Source organism: Aethina tumida, chromosome 6 (genome assembly GCF_024364675.1).
Source record: "Aethina tumida isolate Nest 87 chromosome 6, icAetTumi1.1, whole genome shotgun sequence".
Lineage (NCBI taxonomy): Eukaryota > Metazoa > Arthropoda > Insecta > Coleoptera > Nitidulidae > Aethina > Aethina tumida.
This window is the reverse complement of record NC_065440.1, coordinates 16,110,142-16,129,020: the sequence shown is the minus strand read 5'-3', so window position 1 is coordinate 16,129,020 and position 18,879 is coordinate 16,110,142. Positions and strand designations below refer to the sequence as shown.

At 26.4% G+C, this 18,879-nt stretch overlaps 1 protein-coding gene across 3 annotated transcripts in view; it reads left to right on the top strand.

Annotated features, from left to right (window-relative positions):
- Positions 1–5,957: 5,957 nt before the first annotated feature.
- The window catches only part of LOC109604235 (TWiK family of potassium channels protein 7), a 51,373-nt gene continuing 38,451 nt past the window's right edge, over positions 5,958–18,879 (top strand). For all 3 annotated transcript variants that reach the window (XM_049968877.1, XM_049968878.1, XM_049968879.1), the window contains exon 1: positions 5,958–6,192. The gene's annotated coding sequence lies outside the window, so the exon portion shown is untranslated. The remainder of the gene's footprint in view (positions 6,193–18,879) is intronic.

Genomic DNA, 18,879 nt, shown 5'->3' with positions numbered 1-18,879 from the left:
AACTACTTCAGTAGTGATCACTGGTTTATTTATAAACATGGTTATTGTTAGAATCATGTTGCAATATTCAGAGAACGTTTTATGAAATTCATCAATTTGTAAGCCATAATTGATTGATTAATCATGGAATGTAAAATTAGACAGTTGTACCTACTTAAACACTTCAATCTTGACACTATCAAAAGCTGCTCCTGAATTATTTATATTCCTGCAATAAAAATAATTAAACAATTAAAATTTATTGTAAATAAAATAACATATTAAAATTATATCGTGATTAAAATTTTACGACCTGCATACTTCAAATTTAAATGCATGTGGATATTCTGAAATAACGATTGATTATTGATCTTGATTGAACTTGAAACGATAATAAACCATCATTAGAATCCACCAAACAAAACCATTATAAAAATAAAACTATTTACTAATTAAATAATAAATCGAAAATGTTCCAATAACAAGGAACAAAATTACATAAACAACGATCCGTGGTTCAACATTCTATTTGTGTATTTATTTCCGATACCCGATATCGAAACCCGGTCTGAAATCGTTGGGCAAGTAACCGGAAGGTTTATTTATAATCGTTAAATTCGTCGATTGGGCCCACAACGAAACGGAAATGTACATTTTAAACTAGGTTTCTGTAGTGTTCGATTAATTTCAGTTTTGAGGAGGAGCCCATATTTTTTCCCCGTCATAAATCAAAAATGTTAATAAACACACATCATAATTTTTCCGGTCGGAATCCGAAATGTTAAATTGTCCGTTGACAAATGCGGTTGCCTCCGATATTAATTCGACAAATTTTAATGCCCCGAAAATAAATTTGCACACCATATTTCTTGCTTAACCGACTGTTTTTGTTGTTAAACACAACAAATTTTTTAATGTTCGCCCCCTCCCACCCCCGCGTCACATTGGTGCAAAATGTTTTATGAATATTTATGGCGGATTTATAGATATTTGCCGGCATATGCGGTGCAAATAGAAATATTAATTTGGTAAATGTATGAACGTGTTTTTATCCTTTTTAATTATGATTTGAAATTCTTCATTAGTGAAATTTAAATCCCATTTTCGAACACGGTGGTGTAAATCTGCATATTTGTACAAGACTCTTCCATTACGTTGTTTCAACTTTTTTTATTATCGTTTTTACGAAAATGTGTGCTCTTAAAAATAAATTTCGTCAGAACGTTTCAAATTTGTAAGCCAATAAATAATAAAACACATGTTTTATATTTTTATATAAACTATATTTATTTTTAAAATATCTTTTTTAATTTATCATCCATCACTTTTGAATGTTTTAGTTATTTAAGAAAAAAAATTCAAAGAATTATTATGGATGATGTTTTACAGGTTTGGAAGTAATTTAAGTCTTCCAAATATATAATTCAAGATCCAAGTAAGAGAATGGAGATAAAAGAACAATACACTTGATTTTTGACATATTTTTTTAGTGTTTGAAAGGTTTAGAAGGACTAGAAGCAACATCTAAGTCTTTCAAACACATCATTCAAAGTCTAGAAGGAAGAGGAAAACTAAAATTACAAAACTATATTGACCAATATTAAATATAATTGGAAGGATTGTAAAAAACTAAGTTAAAATTCCATTTTAAAGAATTATGATGGGTTGTGACAGTCTTAGAAGATACTTCCAGTCTTCCAACTTGACTTATCAAGGTCCAAATACAAGGAAGGACATATGGTTTGGAAGAAACTTAAACGTCTTCCAAACGAACGAATGAAAATCCAATTAAGAGAATGGAGATAAAAGAACAATAAACTTGTTTATATCTGCAAAAATGGATACTTAAGAGTAATAAAATAATTGTTGGCATACTTTTATTAGAGTTGGAAAGGTTTGGAAGGTCTAGGAGCAACATCAAAGTCTTTCAAACACATCATTCAAGGTCTAGAAGGAAGAGGAAAGATAAAATTACAAAACTATATTGACCAATATTAAATTTAATTGGAAGAATTGTAGAAAACTAAGCTAAAATTCCATTTTAAAGAATTATGATGGCTTGTGACAGACTTAGAAGATACTTCCAGTCTTCCAACTTGACTTATCAAGGTCCAAATACAAGGAAGGACATATGGTTTGGAAGAAACTTAAACGTCTTCCAAACGAACGAATGAAGATCCAATTAAGAGAATGGAGATAAAAGAACAATAAACTTGTTTATATCTGCAAAAATGGATACTTAAGACTAATAAAATAATTGTTGGCATAATTTTATTAGAGTTGGAAAGGTTTGGAAGGTCTAGGAGCAACATCAAAGTCTTTCAAACACATCATTCAAGGTCTAGAAGGAAGAGGAAATATAAAATTACAAAACTAATTTGACCAATATTAAATATAATTGGAAGAATTGTAGAAAACTAAGCTAAAATTCCATTTTAAAGAATTATGATGGCTTGTGACAGACTTAGAAGACACTTCCAGTCTTCCAACTTGACTTATCAAGGTCCAAATACAAGAAAGAACATATGGTTTGGAAGAAACTTAAACGTCTTCCAAACGAACGAATGAAGATCCAATTAAGAGAATGGAGATAAAAGAACAATAAACTTGTGTATATATGCAAAAATGGATACTTAAGAGTAATAAAATAATTGTTGGCATACTTTTATTAGAGTTGGAAAGGTTTGGAAGGTCTAGGAGCAACATCAAAGTTTTTCAAACACATCATTCAAGGTCTAGAAGGAAGAGAAAAGATAAAATTACAAAACTATATTGACCAATACTAAATATAATTGGAAGAATTGTAGAAAACTAAACTAAAATTCTATTTTAAAGAATTATGATAGCTTGTGACAGACTTAGAAGATACTTCCAGTCTTCCAACTTGACTTATCAAGGTCCAAATACAAGGAAGGACATATGGTTTGGAAGAAACTTAAACGTCTTCCAAACGAACGAATGAAAATCCAATTAAGAGAATGGAGATAAAAGAACAATAAACTTGTTTATATCTGCAAAAATGGATACTTAAGAGTAATAAAATAATTGTTGGCATACTTTTATTAGAGTTGGAAAGGTTTGGAAGGTCTAGGAGCAACATCAAAGTCTTTCAAACACATCATTCAAGGTCTAGAAGGAAGAGGAAAGATAAAATTACAAAACTATATTGACCAATATTAAATTTAATTGGAAGAATTGTAGAAAACTAAGCTAAAATTCCATTTTAAAGAATTATGATGGCTTGTGACAGACTTAGAAGATACTTCCAGTCTTCCAACTTGACTTATCAAGGTCCAAATACAAGGAAGGACATATGGTTTGGAAGAAACTTAAACGTCTTCCAAACGAACGAATGAAGATCCAATTAAGAGAATGGAGATAAAAGAACAATAAACTTGTTTATATCTGCAAAAATGGATACTTAAGACTAATAAAATAATTGTTGGCATAATTTTATTAGAGTTGGAAAGGTTTGGAAGGTCTAGGAGCAACATCAAAGTCTTTCAAACACATCATTCAAGGTCTAGAAGGAAGAGGAAAGATAAAATTACAAAACTATATTGACCAATATTAAATTTAATTGGAAGAATTGTAGAAAACTAAGCTAAAATTCCATTTTAAAGAATTATGTTGACTTGTGACAGACTTAGAAGATACTTCCAGTCTTCCAACTTGACTTATCAAGGTCCAAATACAAGGAAGGACATATGGTTTGGAAGAAACTTAAACGTCTTCCAAACGAACGAATGAAGATCCAATTAAGAGAATGGAGATAAAAGAACTACTTTATATCTACAAAAATGGATACTTAAGAGTATTAAAATAATTGTTGGCATACTTTTATTAGAGTTGGAAAGGTTTGGAAGGTCTAGGAGCAACATCAAAGTCTTTCAAACACATCATTCAAGGTCTAGAAGGAAGAGAAAAGATAAAATTACAAAACTATATTGACCAATATTAAATTTAATTGGAAGAATTGTAGAAAACTAAGCTAAAATTGCATTTTAAAGAATTATGATGGCTTGTGACAGTCTTAGAAGATACTTCCAGTCTTCCAACTTGACTTATCAAGGTCCAAATACAAGAAAGAACATATGGTTTGGAAGAAACTTAAACGTCTTCCAAACGAACGAATGAAGATCCAATTAAGAGAATGGAGATAAAAGAACAATAAACTTGTGTATATATGCAAAAATGGATACTTAAGAGTAATAAAATAATTGTTGGCATACTTTTATTAGAGTTGGAAAGGTTTGGAAGGTCTAGGAGCAACATCAAAGTTTTTCAAACACATCATTCAAGGTCTAGAAGGAAGAGAAAAGATAAAATTACAAAACTATATTGACCAATACTAAATATAATTGGAAGAATTGTAGAAAACTAAACTAAAATTCTATTTTAAAGAATTATGATAGCTTGTGACAGACTTAGAAGATACTTCCAGTCTTCCAACTTGACTTATCAAGGTCCAAATACAAGGAAGGACATATGGTTTGGAAGAAACTTAAACGTCTTGCAAACGAACGAATGAAGATCCAATTAAGAGAATGTAGATAAAGGAACAATAAACTTGTTTATATCTGCAAAAATGGATACTTAAGAGTAATAAAATAATTGTTGGCATACTTTTATTAGAGTTGGAAACGTTTGGAAGGTCTAGGAGCAACATCAAAGTCTTTCAAACAAATCATTCAAGGTCTAGAAGGAAGAGGAAAGATAAAATTACAAAACTATATTGACCAATATTAAATTTAATTGGAAGAATTGTAGAAAACTAAACTAAAATTTCATTTTAAAGAATTATGATGGTTTGTGACAGTCTTAGAAGATACTTCCAGTCTTCCAACTTGACTTATCAAGGTCCAAATACAAGGAAGAACATATGGTTTGTAAGAAACTTAAACGTCTTCCAAACGAACGAATGAAGATCCAATTAAGAGAATGGAGATAAAAGAACTACTTTATATCTACAAAAATGGATACTTAAGAGTATTAAAATAATTGTTGGCATACTTTTATTAGAGTTGGAAAGGTTTGGAAGGTCTAGGAGCAACATCAAAGTCTTTCAAACACATCATTCAAGGTCTAGAAGGAAGAGAAAAGATAAAATTACAAAACTATATTGACCAATATTAAATTTAATTGGAAGAATTGTAGAAAACTAAGCTAAAATTGCATTTTAAAGAATTATGATGGCTTGTGACAGACTTAGAAGATACTTCCAGTCTTCCAACTTGACTTATCAAGGTACAAATACAAGGAAGGACATATGGTTTGGAAGAAACTTAAACGTCTTCCAAACGAACGAATGAAGATCCAATTAAGAGAATGGAGATAAAAGAACTACTTTATATCTACAAAAATGGATACTTAAGAGTATTAAAATAATTGTTGGCATACTTTTATTAGAGTTGGAAAGGTTTGGAAGGTCTAGGAGCAACATCAAAGTCTTTCAAACACATCATTCAAGGTCTAGAAGGAAGAGAAAAGATAAAATTACAAAACTATATTGACCAATATTAAATTTAATTGGAAGAATTGTAGAAAACTAAGCTAAAATTGCATTTTAAAGAATTATGATGGCTTGTGACAGACTTAGAAGATACTTCCAGTCTTCCAACTTGACTTATCAAGGTACAAATACAAGGAAGAACATATGGTTTGGAAGAAACTCCTTAAGGTCTAAATACAGAGAAGAACATAAAGCAACAGAAAATTTAATAACCACCAACAAAAATAAGTGTAAATCTGACAGACAAAGTGGTAAACCGATTAAGAAAAGTGTACTGTTAAGAAAAAAACCCAGACAATGGCGTGTCTCAGTCTGCGGACGAGAAAAAGGCCGTCACAATTTAAAATGCAAAATGCCGCATCTATTTCTGGCCCACTACACCGAAACACGCACATCTATTTTTGTGAATTCGAACCTGCCGCAGTCGGGCGGTGTGCTGCCGAAAAAACCACAACAGAGACAAAAATCGTGCGCTCCGTGGACGGTGACATTTACATTCAAATAAAATAGATATACGAAATATATATATATATATACATACACGAAAACAAAAAAAAAATAATAATGACGTCTTCGCTGATGACTTGCAACAAGTGATTATTTGGGCGAGTGACGTGCTTGATGCGCGAGGTCGTATTCGGTGCGTTCTGGTGTTTTGGTGCGCGAATTTTTTGATAGGTTAGGCACCGGGAATATTTTGGGTGAGTTGGACAATTGCTTTTGCATTGGACCCGTATGACGTTATGTAGAAACTTTAATTGGTAAATTAATTATTAGGTGAATATTTAAATTTTGTTTTGGAAATTTAAAATTTGAACCAAATGATTCAATTATGAATTAATTTTGTTCAAAGACAAAAAATATTTTATAATATTTTTCTAAAAACTACATAGGTTTTTAAATTTTCTAATACATTCAATTAATTATGTTTAAAATTTAATTTTTATTCAAAAATTAAATTGTTAATAATATTTTTAATTATTAACTAATTAATTTTTTCTCTTTAAAGAGATATAATAGTTATTATAATCATAAAATATAATTTTTTAACTATAACAACAATAAATTTTTTTTCTTAATAATTACATAAATATATATATTTTTTGTTCATTTTAACTTTCAAAATTAGACAATATTTATTTAATCATAAAACTATTTTTTAATTAATTAACAAATAAGAATATTATTAATAAATTAAATTAAACTATAATATATGCTAAAATAAATTTACTTTTTTCTTAGCCACATAAATATATATTTTTAGTTCTTGTCCATTTTTACTTTCTAAATTAGTTAAAGAAGTAATAGTCATTTAATCATAGAAATAATTTTTAATTATTAACAAATAAAAATATTATTAGTAAATTAATTTGTAAACTTTAATGCTACAATAAATTTACTTTTTTTCTTAATGACTACATAAATATATATTTTTAGTTCTTGTTCATTTTTACTTTCTATATTAGTGTTAAAGACACAATATTTATTAATAGTAAAAATGTTTTTAATTAATTACAAATAAGAATATTATTAGTAAATTAATTTGTAAATTATAATGCTAAAATAAATTTACTTTTTTTCTTAATGACTTCATAAATATATATTTTTAGTTTTTGTTCATTTTTACTTTCTAAATTAGTTGAAGACACAATATTTATTTAGTCATAAAACTATTTTTTAATTAATTAACAAATAAGAATATTATTAATAAATTAAATTAAACTATAATATATGCTAAAATAAATTTACTTTTTTCTTAGCCACATAAATATATATTTTTAGTTCTTGTCCATTTTTACTTTCTAAATTAGTTAAAGAAGTAATAGTCATTTAATCATAGAAATAATTTTTAATTATTAACAAATAAAAATATTATTAGTAAATTAATTTGTAAACTTTAATGCTACAATAAATTTACTTTTTTTCTTAATGACTACATAAATATATATTTTTAGTTCTTGTTCATTTTTACTTTCTACATTAGTGTTAAAGACACAATATTTATTAATAGTAAAAATGTTTTTAATTAATTAACAAATAACAATATTATTAATAAACTAATTTTTGAACTATAATGCTACAATAAATTTACTTTTTTTTCTTAATAACTACATAAATATATATTTTTAGTTCTTGTTCATTTTTACTTTCTAAATCAGTGTTAAAGACACAATATTTACTAATAGTAAAAATATTTTTTAATTAATTAATAAATAATATTATTAATAAATTAATTTTTGAACTATAATGGTACAATAAATTTACTTTTTTTCTTAATGACTACATAAATACATATTTTTAGTTTTTGTTCATTTTTACTTTCTAAATTAGTTGAAGACACAATATTTATTTAATCATAAAAATATTTTTTAATTAATTAAAAAATTAGAATATTATTAGTAAATTAATTTGTGAACTATAATGCTAAAATAAATTTACTTTTTTTCCTAATGACTACATAAATATATATTTTTAGTTTTTGTTCATTTTTACTTTCTAAATTAGTTGAAGACACAATATTTATTTAGTCATAAAAATATTTTTTAATTAATTAAAAATAAGAATATTATTAGTAAATTAATTTGTGAACTATAATGCTAAAATAAATTTACTTTTTTTCCTAATGACATAAATATATATTTTTAGTTTTTGTTCATTTTTACTTTCTAAATTAGTTGAAGACACAATATTTATTTAGTCATAAAAATATTTTTTAATTAATTACAAATAAGAATATTATTAGTAAATTAATTTGTAAATTATAATGTTAAAATAAATTTACTTTTTTTCTTAATGACTTCATAAATATATATTTTTAGTTTTTGTTCATTTTTACTTTCTAAATTAGTTGAAGACACAATATTTATTTAGTCATAAAAATATTTTTTAATTAATTACAAATAATAATATTATTAGTAAATTAATTTGAAAATTATAATGCTAAAATAAATTTACTTTTTTTCTTAATGACTTCATAACTATATATTTTTAGTTTTTGTTCATTTTTACTTTCTAAATTAGTTGAAGACACAATATTTATTTAGTCATAAAAATATTTTTTAATTAATTACAAATAAGAATATTATTAGTAAATTAATTTGTAAATTATAATGCTAAAATAAATTTACTTTTTTTCTTAATGACTTCATAAATATATATTTTTAGTTTTTGTTCATTTTTACTTTCTAAATTAGTTGAAGACACAATATTTATTTAGTCATAAAAATATCTTTTAATTAATTACAAATAAGAATATTATTAGTAAATTAATTTGTGAACTATAATGCTAAAATAAATTTACTTTTTTTTTCTTAATGACTACATAAACATATATTTTTAGTTCTTGTTCATTTTTACTTTCTAAATTAGTTGAAGACACAATATTTATTTAATCATAGAAATATTTTTTAATTAATTAACAAATAAGAATATTATTAGTAAATTAATTTGTGAACTATAATCCTACAATAAATTTACTTTTTTTCTTAATAACAACATAAATATATATTTTTAGTTCTTGTTCATTTTTACTTTTTAAATTAGTTAAAGACGCAATATTTATTTAGTCATAAAAATATTTCGCCATTTAATTAATAAAAAGTTTTCCTATTTAAAATTAAATTATTAATAGCACATAAATTTAATATATACACATTAAAATTATCATGTGACTGAGTTTCCTAAAAATTTATAAACCTGTGCAATTAAATAATTTTATGGCCAAAATCAACCCAATTTTACAGGCAAAACAAAATTAACAAAACAAAAAAAAAAAAAAAAAAATCGGCCACCTATAATAAATATTATAAATTCAACCCCTACCCGACATATTTAATGGTTCGGGACGGCAGCTAAATATTGTATTAAGCACGCGCGCCAATTTTCGTTTTATTACTTTCCGAAACTATAACGTTTAATATTATAAATTTTGTAAAAACTAATTTTACGCTCTTTCGGACCGTCGGTTAATTTAATCGGTTCCGAAACACAAATGTTGGCACAGCCAAATTGAAATTGTCAAAGTTCTACGTGGAAAATGGGGCGATGGGGTTTCATTTTTCTGATTTCGTGGTTTATAATGGATAAATGGGATATTAATTACGGAATGTTTAATGTTGTGTCAATGTTGGCTCATAAATTTTGTAAAATTTTACATTTACTTAGTTGTTCTTACTTTCATTATAATTAATTAGGAAAAATATTAATTAACACACTTAAATTTAATAATTTATTATTATAATATTAAAAAATATATATAAAATTTTAAATTAACATTTATTTTTAAAATGACTAAAATTATAAAATTATTGTCATAATATATTTCTCTAAATAGTAAGTTTAGTTTATTTTTAAATGTGTATATTTTTATTTAATGTTATTATAAAATTAACTTGTTTGTTGTGATTTCTTAAATTAGCCACGTTGATTGTGATTTATTTATTTATTATTTTCTAAAAGTACTTTTTATATTTTAGTTTTAATTTTGTAATAAAATTAAAATTATATTTATTATATTCTGATATAATATTAAAAATAATAAATTTAATAATCTCATTCAGAAAATTATAATTAAAGTCAAAATTTGATTGTTTTAAAAGGAAAATTGTTCATAATTACATGTTTAGTTATGGCAAATAATACAATAATTTGAAAAAAGAATAATAATTACAGAAATGTCTCAATTAAGTACTTTAACTAAATTAAGTTTAAATACATAAATAAAATATTTTATTCTAAAATTAATTATTAAATATTATATACCAGAAAATCAATGAGTTGATTTTGAAATAATTCTTTGACAGTGGTAATATTATCACGAAATTTTAGACATTTTAAGAATAAGTGTTTTTTTATTAAATTTATTAAAATATTGTGGAAAAAAGAAAATATATCAATTCTTAAATGTATTTATTTTATTTAAGATTTTATAATTTTTCTTGCCTTTTATTTAGAGTATTATTTTATATAAAAATGTTATTTTGATATAATTTGATTAATTTTTAATTGAAATTATTTGACATTATATTATTATTTATCCAATACATTTTATTATTTACCATAATTTTACATTTGATTAATTTTAATTAATTAGTTTTTACGAATTTTAATAATGTATATTTTTATTTAATGTTATTATAAAATTAACTTGTTTGTTGTGATTTTTTAAATTAGCCACGTTGATTGTGATTTATTTATTTATTATTTTCTAAAAGTACTTTTTATATTTTAGTTTTAATTTTGTAATAGAAGTAAAATTATATTTATTATATTCTGATATAATATTAAAGTCGAAATTTGATTGTTTTAAAAGGAAATAATTAATAATAATTAAATATTTAGTTATGGCAGATAATACAATAATTTGAAAAAAGAATAATAATTACAGAAATGTCTCAATTAAGTACTTTAAAGTAAATAAAGTTTAAATACATAAATAAAATATTTTATTCTAAAATTAATTATTAAAAATTATATACCAGAAAATCAGTGGGTTGATTTTGAAATAATTCTTTGACATTGGTAATATTATCACGAAACTTTAGACATTTTAAGAATAAGTGTTTTTTTATTAAATTTATTAAAATATTGTGGAAAAAAGAAAATATGTCAATTCTTAAATGTATTTATTTTATTTAAGATTTTATAATTTTTCTTGCCATTTATTTAGAGAATTATTTTATATAAAAATGTTATTTTGATATAATTTGATTAATTTTTAATTGAAATTATTTGACATTATATTATTATTTATCCAATACATTTATTATTTACCATAATTTTACAGTTAATTATTTTAATTAATTATTTTTACGAATTTTAATAATTTTTGAAACTAGTGAACTTTCTTTAATATGTCATTCTCCATGATTAAAACATTTTATTTTAATATTAATTATTAAAATTTATTTAACAGAAAATTAGTTTCTAGACTTAACAATAATTCTTTGTCATTGGCAACATTGTTACAAAATCTAATTACCATTATCGACTAGCAGTATCTTTGTATTGTTTGACAGCATCACCGGACAATGGACCAAAAATCCCCTAATTGAACCGAACGACCGGACAATAAACCGAATCAATACTCACTTAATAACGCCTATAATGTAAAATACACAAACTCACAAATTAATTCGCACACGTCCACTATATGTGTGTATTTTAACATTGAATCAATTACACCCTCATTATTTTATCTCCCAATAATCCGTCTCAAATTTAGAATCCAGGTGAACCTTTTCATGTTTTAATTAGTCCGTTTTGGCATAAGATCCCGCGTGCCCGAAAACTCGGACCGAACGGATGACGGTTTATTTTTAACGTCGTTAAACGTTTTTAATTGTGTTTCGCAGCACGGGAACGTTTTTAACGGTCTCACGGTTTGACGACCGACTATTGCGAAAAGTTCACGATCAAGTATTGGTTCTAATTAATGTGGATGTTTTTAATATGTGCGATAATAATGGATGTTAATTAACGAGGTCCGATGTTTATGTTACATAAAATACGGTGTATGTAATTGAAATTTGTGTGTGGGCGTGGGTGTCGTTAAAATCGTAATTTTTATGAAATTATTATTGCCCTCAGTTTTATGGACAATGGACAAAAGCTATGTGACGTCGGAGCTTTAATAAAATTCTAATAAAAATAAATAAAACAAAATGTTTCTGTAAAATTAATTACTGAACTTGATGCTTTTAAACAAATCAACCTATTAAACTTAAAAACTTATTGTTAGCAACGAAGTTAACTAATTAACTAACTAACTATATAAAAGCTTGATAGTGCAATTTTTCAATTGCACAATTTGGTTTTCTGTAACTTGAAGTGTTAAGTAATAAGATTACAATTTCAGATAATACATTGTAACAACAACTCGTATAACTTTGCCACTCAGTTACTTCGTAAGTTTCGCACCTTGTAACTTTAACAATTTGTGGAGATTCCCATTTTACTTGTATATTTTGTCGCTGATACTTTCTAACATTTTGCAACATGGAATAGTATTCAAATTGTACCTTTATTTAATAAACTTTATGCATGAATATAAACAAATATGGATACATGCAAATAGTTTCTTTTTAATATGTAAATATAAATTAATACAAAGTTAACAATTTTACTTTTTAACAAAGCATAAAGGTTACTCAAATGATACTTTAAAAAACGGAGACAAATATATAATATATTGATTATAACTGGTGACAACATTTTAGGTTATGTTTAAGGAACTGACGTCACATTTTGGGCGCCAAATTTGAAAATGTATTAACAATTTAAGCTATCCAACTGTAGATTTAAAAAAAATAAGTACAAAAACCCCACAAAATTTATTTAATTGATAAAATAACCTTTTAACTACTTACGTAGTTCCACAACCTCATCGAACATAAAAAGTATTAACAATTTGTCAATTCCTAATGAAAGGTTACGTAATTCATAGAGATAACTAATTAAATTTCATTCACACAATGTAGTTGAACTTGTTGAAAGATTCTTAGAATTAATTATTGGAATCAAGTAGATTTTTTTAAACAGTTCAGTGGCTATGAAATTAAAAATAGTTTAATGGCTCAGCCAGACAATTACATAAAAAGATAAAGTTATTTATGTAACTCAAAAAATTTATTAAGGCATGAAGAGATAATATCAAATAGAACAATAATAAAGTCCCAATTATGACGTCAATTTCTTAAGCCTAACCTAAAATATGTTTTTTAAGTTTATTAATTCGTTAAATATAAACTTCAGCATATAAAATTTATTAAGTAAATTTTTATTCGATTTGCTTAAGCAATTTTATGAGTTATATATTTAATTTTTTTATATATTAGTTAATATTTGAAACTTATAAATTCAACTATGGCGCCCAAATTGTGACGTCAATTCCTTAAACATAACCTAAAAAATGCTTTGTCGAAACAAAATAATATTAATAAACGTATTATTTTATCTTTAGTTTATTAATTTGTTTTAATATTAAATTATAATAAACTTTATTAGAATTTTATATTAAAACAAATTTATAAACTAAAGATAAAATAATATATTTATTAATATTTATTAAATTTTAATTAATTAGTTTAATATTATATTTCTATCAAAAATCTATTTTAGGTTATGTTTATGTTATGTCAGAATTAGGGCGCCATATTGGAAAAATTTAACTATAAGTTTTAGGTATTAACAGATTAATTTAAAAATTTTTAATATATAACTAACTAAATAATAAGCATAAATCAATCAACAAATTAATTATTAAACGTATTAAGCTTGAGAACTCTTTAAAATTTAACAAATCTTATTGAACCGTTAAATAATTAATTAATAAATCCTGTTTATTGAAGTTTATTATAAATTTATATTAAAACAAATTAATAAACTAAAGATAAAATAATATATTTATTAATATTGATTAATTAATTAGTTTAATATTATATATCTACTAAATAATAACCATAAACTAAACAATAAAATTAATTATTAAACACATCAAGCTAGAGGATATTAATTATAATAAGTGTATTATAATTTTACATTAAAACTATCTAGTAATTTCATTAATTTATAATGATATGTATTTAATAAATTTATATTATAAAATTAATTATTAACATTAACACTAATTTATAATTAATAATAATAATAAAGTGAAAAGGAAAATAAAACAGATTTTACTCATATTATTATTTTATAGCACATTTTAGAAGATTTATATCATGTGATGTTTTGGTTGCCTAACCGTCAGTAAACGGGGACCTCCCCTAACGCTTCCATCAAGAATTACGTGTGTCAGTGACTCCGGATTAACAGGTGAAACATTTTTTTTTGGTGCGCACAGGATTAACGTAATTAACATTCACCTGTTCGTCCACACTCGGTAAAAAGGGACGCTCATTATTTATACGAGGCCACCTTTTGTATCCGTCTAATTAAGTGGGGGTCGGTTGGTCCCTTATCGCAACATTCCAGGTGTTCCCCCCCGAAACTTTAAAGGCATCTTGATGAATTACCTGTTTCATTTTTCGGCTGCGGCTAATTAAAAACGCATCGCGAACGAAGCGGGAGTCTTAACGTTTCGTTGCAGGACGTCGAAACATCTGCGGCGATCGGATTAAAGTGTTACGTCGATTTAAACGGGGGGACTAAAGGGGGTACGTGTAACAAATGAATAGTTGGTGTCCCGGACGACGTTGTTAATAAATAACACCCTTTGACCCCACGTCAAAACATTAATCCCGGCAGGGAAAACGTCTTTTGCGGATGCGTTATTAAAATGCATGGTGAAAAGGGAAAATATAATTTCCTCGGGATTTGATTTCGGTTGTTATTCAATTTCGGAATCGCTGAAATATGTAGAATGTATCCGTGCATTTTAATAACGGCATTAATATTTGAACGGGGTCTCGTCGACGGGTTTATTTCCCCATTTTTCGGCGGATTTATGGTGTCACAATACGCGGCGGGGGGCTTCTGCGAGATAAGTCGTGCACTCCGGTTTTTAAGTGAAATCGATATTTAAAATTCAAAAGGCGGTTTACCGTTCGTCGGTTGTCGAGTCATTTAACATTAAAGACGACTTGTGTCTATTTATTTTTATGTGCCAGTGAAGAATCAGTTCGTAATTCCTGCTGAAAAACTCTCAGGAATGTTTGGTCGTTTCAGGAACGGGAATGTGTAAGTTTTGTCTTAACGAATTTCGTTTGGCAAGCCCATTAAAACTATTTTTAATTTTTCTAAATTAATGACCAGCAACGATACTGTGAAATCCGATATCTTGTATTATCTCTTCCTGACACATTTTTACTTTTCATAAATATCTTTTTGTGTTATTGTTTGACTGAGTCACTAATACTATTTTTAATTATGTAGTCAATGAACTGCTTAAAAGATCTACTTGATCTTGAGCTTTACATATTAACAGATAAATACAAAATATTTAAATATATAACTCCTAAAATTTGCTTAAAGAAATCGATAAAAATAATTTTTAACCACATCAATCAATTCATAAAATTTAATAAAACTTATTCTAACTTTACATTATTAATTAATAAATTTTATATATTGAAGTTTATTATCATTTAATATTACAACAAATTAATAAATTAAAGACAAAATAATACAGTTTATTAATAATATTTTGATTCGATCAAAGCATATTTTAGGTTAAGTTTAAGAAAGTGACGTCACAATTTGGGCGCCATATTTGAATTTATAAGCTTTTAATATTAACTGAGAAATAAAGAAAATAAATATATAACTCATAAAATTGCTAAAACCAATCGATAAAAATAATTTTTAAGCACATCAAGTTTGACCACTTTATAAAATTTAATAAACCTAAATTGATAAATAGAATTTATTAATTAATTATTTAACGGTTCAATAAGATTTATTAAATTTTAAAAAATTCTCAAGCTTGATATGTTTAATAACTAACTTTATTGATTAGTTTATGCTTATTATTTAATTAGCTATATATTTAAATTGTTTAAATTTATCTATCAATTCCTTAAACATAACCAAAAATAGGTTTTTGGTAAGAAATATAATATTAAACTAATTATTTAATAAATATTATTGAATATATTGTTTTATCTTTAGTGTATTAATTCGTTTTAATATAAAATTATAATAAACATCAATAAATAGAATTTATTAATTAATTATTTAACGGTTCAATAAGGTTTATTAATTTATAAAAAATTTTCATGCTTAATATGTTTAATAATAAACTTTATTGATTAGTTTATGCTTATTATTTAGTTATATTTATTTATTTTTTAAATTTATCTGTTAATTACTAAAACTTGTAATTAAATTTCCAATATGGCGTCCTTATTGTGACGTCAATTACTTGAACATAACCTAAAATAGGTTTTTGATAGAAATATAATATTAAATTAATTATTTAATAAATTTAAAATTATAATAATCTTCAATACATAAAATCTATTAATTAATATATAACTTTTCAATAAGGTTTATTAATTTTTAAAAAATTCTCAAACTTATCTTATTATTTAGTTAGTTATATATTTATTTTTTTTTATATTAATTTGTTAATAACTAAAGCTTACAACAGGAAGAATTAATTGTGACTCCTTAAATATAACCTAAAATATTATAAAATGTATATAATAATTAATAATCGTATTGTTTAATTCTAATATAAACACCAACAGTATCTATTTGTGCGGAACACAATAGTCCAAAAGTGATTATTTCACGTTCCGGACAGATATAAGCCCGACGGCCAACACAATTGATGCTATCAAAGCAATTAATGTCTGACCGGCCGCATGACATGGCCGGACAATAACATCAGGACACAGGTAAAGGATAAATGCGAAACAAGATTATCAAGGATATCGCAATTTGTCAGCGGTTACGTTTATGTTATTCCACTTTGTCTCCCGTGCAAAACAACCCCCGCCGCCCCCACTCATCACCACCCCCCCCACAACCACCCCGAAAACATAATGCACCTTCGAGGGCCCCGAAAGCGTGTGACGGAATCGTTGCCACTTGAACGATGTTATTTATTTATAATGTAATAGTGTTAAAAATTGAACTGTCACAGCGAAATTGCAGTGGATTTATCCGGACGGCGTCGCCGTGACAGACAACTTCGAGTGGTGGGGTGGGCGCATTAAAGCGACAACTTTGCCGCGAATATCCACTGAAAGTTGCATGAGGGCGACGGCGAAATATTTTTCTATATACGGAGGCGGCTGACAGGTTTGGCGACGAGCTGTGTCAGGTAATCAGCGACTCCTGTCGGACTATCCTGCATCCCGAATTGATGCGACTGCTGAATCATGTTACCGGGTTTTTCGGTGCACCTGTTACGGGCACGCTGATTTATTGGTGGATAACCTCATTCGTCAATCGGCCATTTTGAATCGCCCGCCTTGTGATGACGTCAATTCCTTAAATGTAAAGAGTGAGGTTATGAAGTGGCGCCTTCATACAATATTATGGAAGATTTTAGTCAAACGAAATTCATTAACTTGGTATTTGTGTTATAATAAAACAATAGTTTCTGAATTCATTTTAAAACATTTTAGGTTATGTTTAAGTAGCTGACGTCACGCCTATGACGCCAAATTTAAAAACCCACTTAATTGTACAATATTTAATAAAAATTAAGTTGAAGTCAAAGTAATAAAGCGTCAGCAAGATGAAGATATCAATTATGCATGCAACAACCTGTTCGATAAAAGGGCGTAAAAAAGTTTAATATAAAAATTGCCAAGATGATTAAGACGGTTTCTTAATGGCCGTTTTTCCGGAGCAAATTCACCGAAAGATTAAAATGCAAGGATCTTACTTTGTTACGCCTGAACTTTTAATTTATCGTCCCGCGATAAAATAGTAAAACCAACTTTCAACTTTTTTAAAAGATATTCAACAGTCATGTACCGGGGTGGATGAATGTAAGTTAATTCGACGTCCGAATTCCCGAAGGACATTATCGATTTGTTACGAATTGTTTACGCCCGAACAATTTGTTGTTGTATTATTCGTAGCGAGGGTTGGATGGGGGGTGAGTTTTGCACAAACAAACGCCGCCCCCCGAAGTGTAAATTATTAGACAATGCAGCAAAGAGACGGGGACGATTAAAGTCTTGAGTGCATTCAAATTTATTCGGCGTACCCCGTTGCATTTCGGGCATCAGGTATCGTTATTAAACTTCCACAACTCCCTCACGAAAAGTTTCGTTTCCGGCATACATTAAGGCATTGTGTCGGCTCTTTTTCAGGGAGCGTCCATTCGGCAGAACACCCCGTTCAATTGAAAATCTTACGGCAACTTTACCGGACCAACTTTTATTAGTTTTATTACCGACACGACAGGCATATATAAATTTGTGCGCAACTTTTAAGTGATACGGGTATTTATCTAATGAGTTTTATAGCTTTGGGAAGTTTTCTAAACTTTGTCCAATACTTCACTACAATGTAATATAAAAGGATAAAACCTGTTAATTAATTCAATTTGGCAAGTTCTGGATCCACTCCCGGAATTGGCCTCACTCAGACAATATTCTTTTGTGCTGTTTTTGTTTTTTGAAATTGTACAACGCCGTTGCGATGTACTTTTTATCGTCAGGAGTTTTAATAAAGTTAACTCAACAAAATGCAAATTTCTTTTACTGTTGGCCAACCTGTTTCTTAGATTTGTATAGATGCATAACCTCACTTAAGGAACTGACGTCAGCAAATGGCGGAAAATTCAAATTATATCAACTGAATTTTATTAAAAGTGATCAAAATTCGGGAGCTTAAAGAACACGTTGTATAATGAGGAAAATCTAAGTAAAATTTTTCTCTAAAGTTACCCCTGTAGAAAATACAACCCCTCAAATTTAAACTTTATA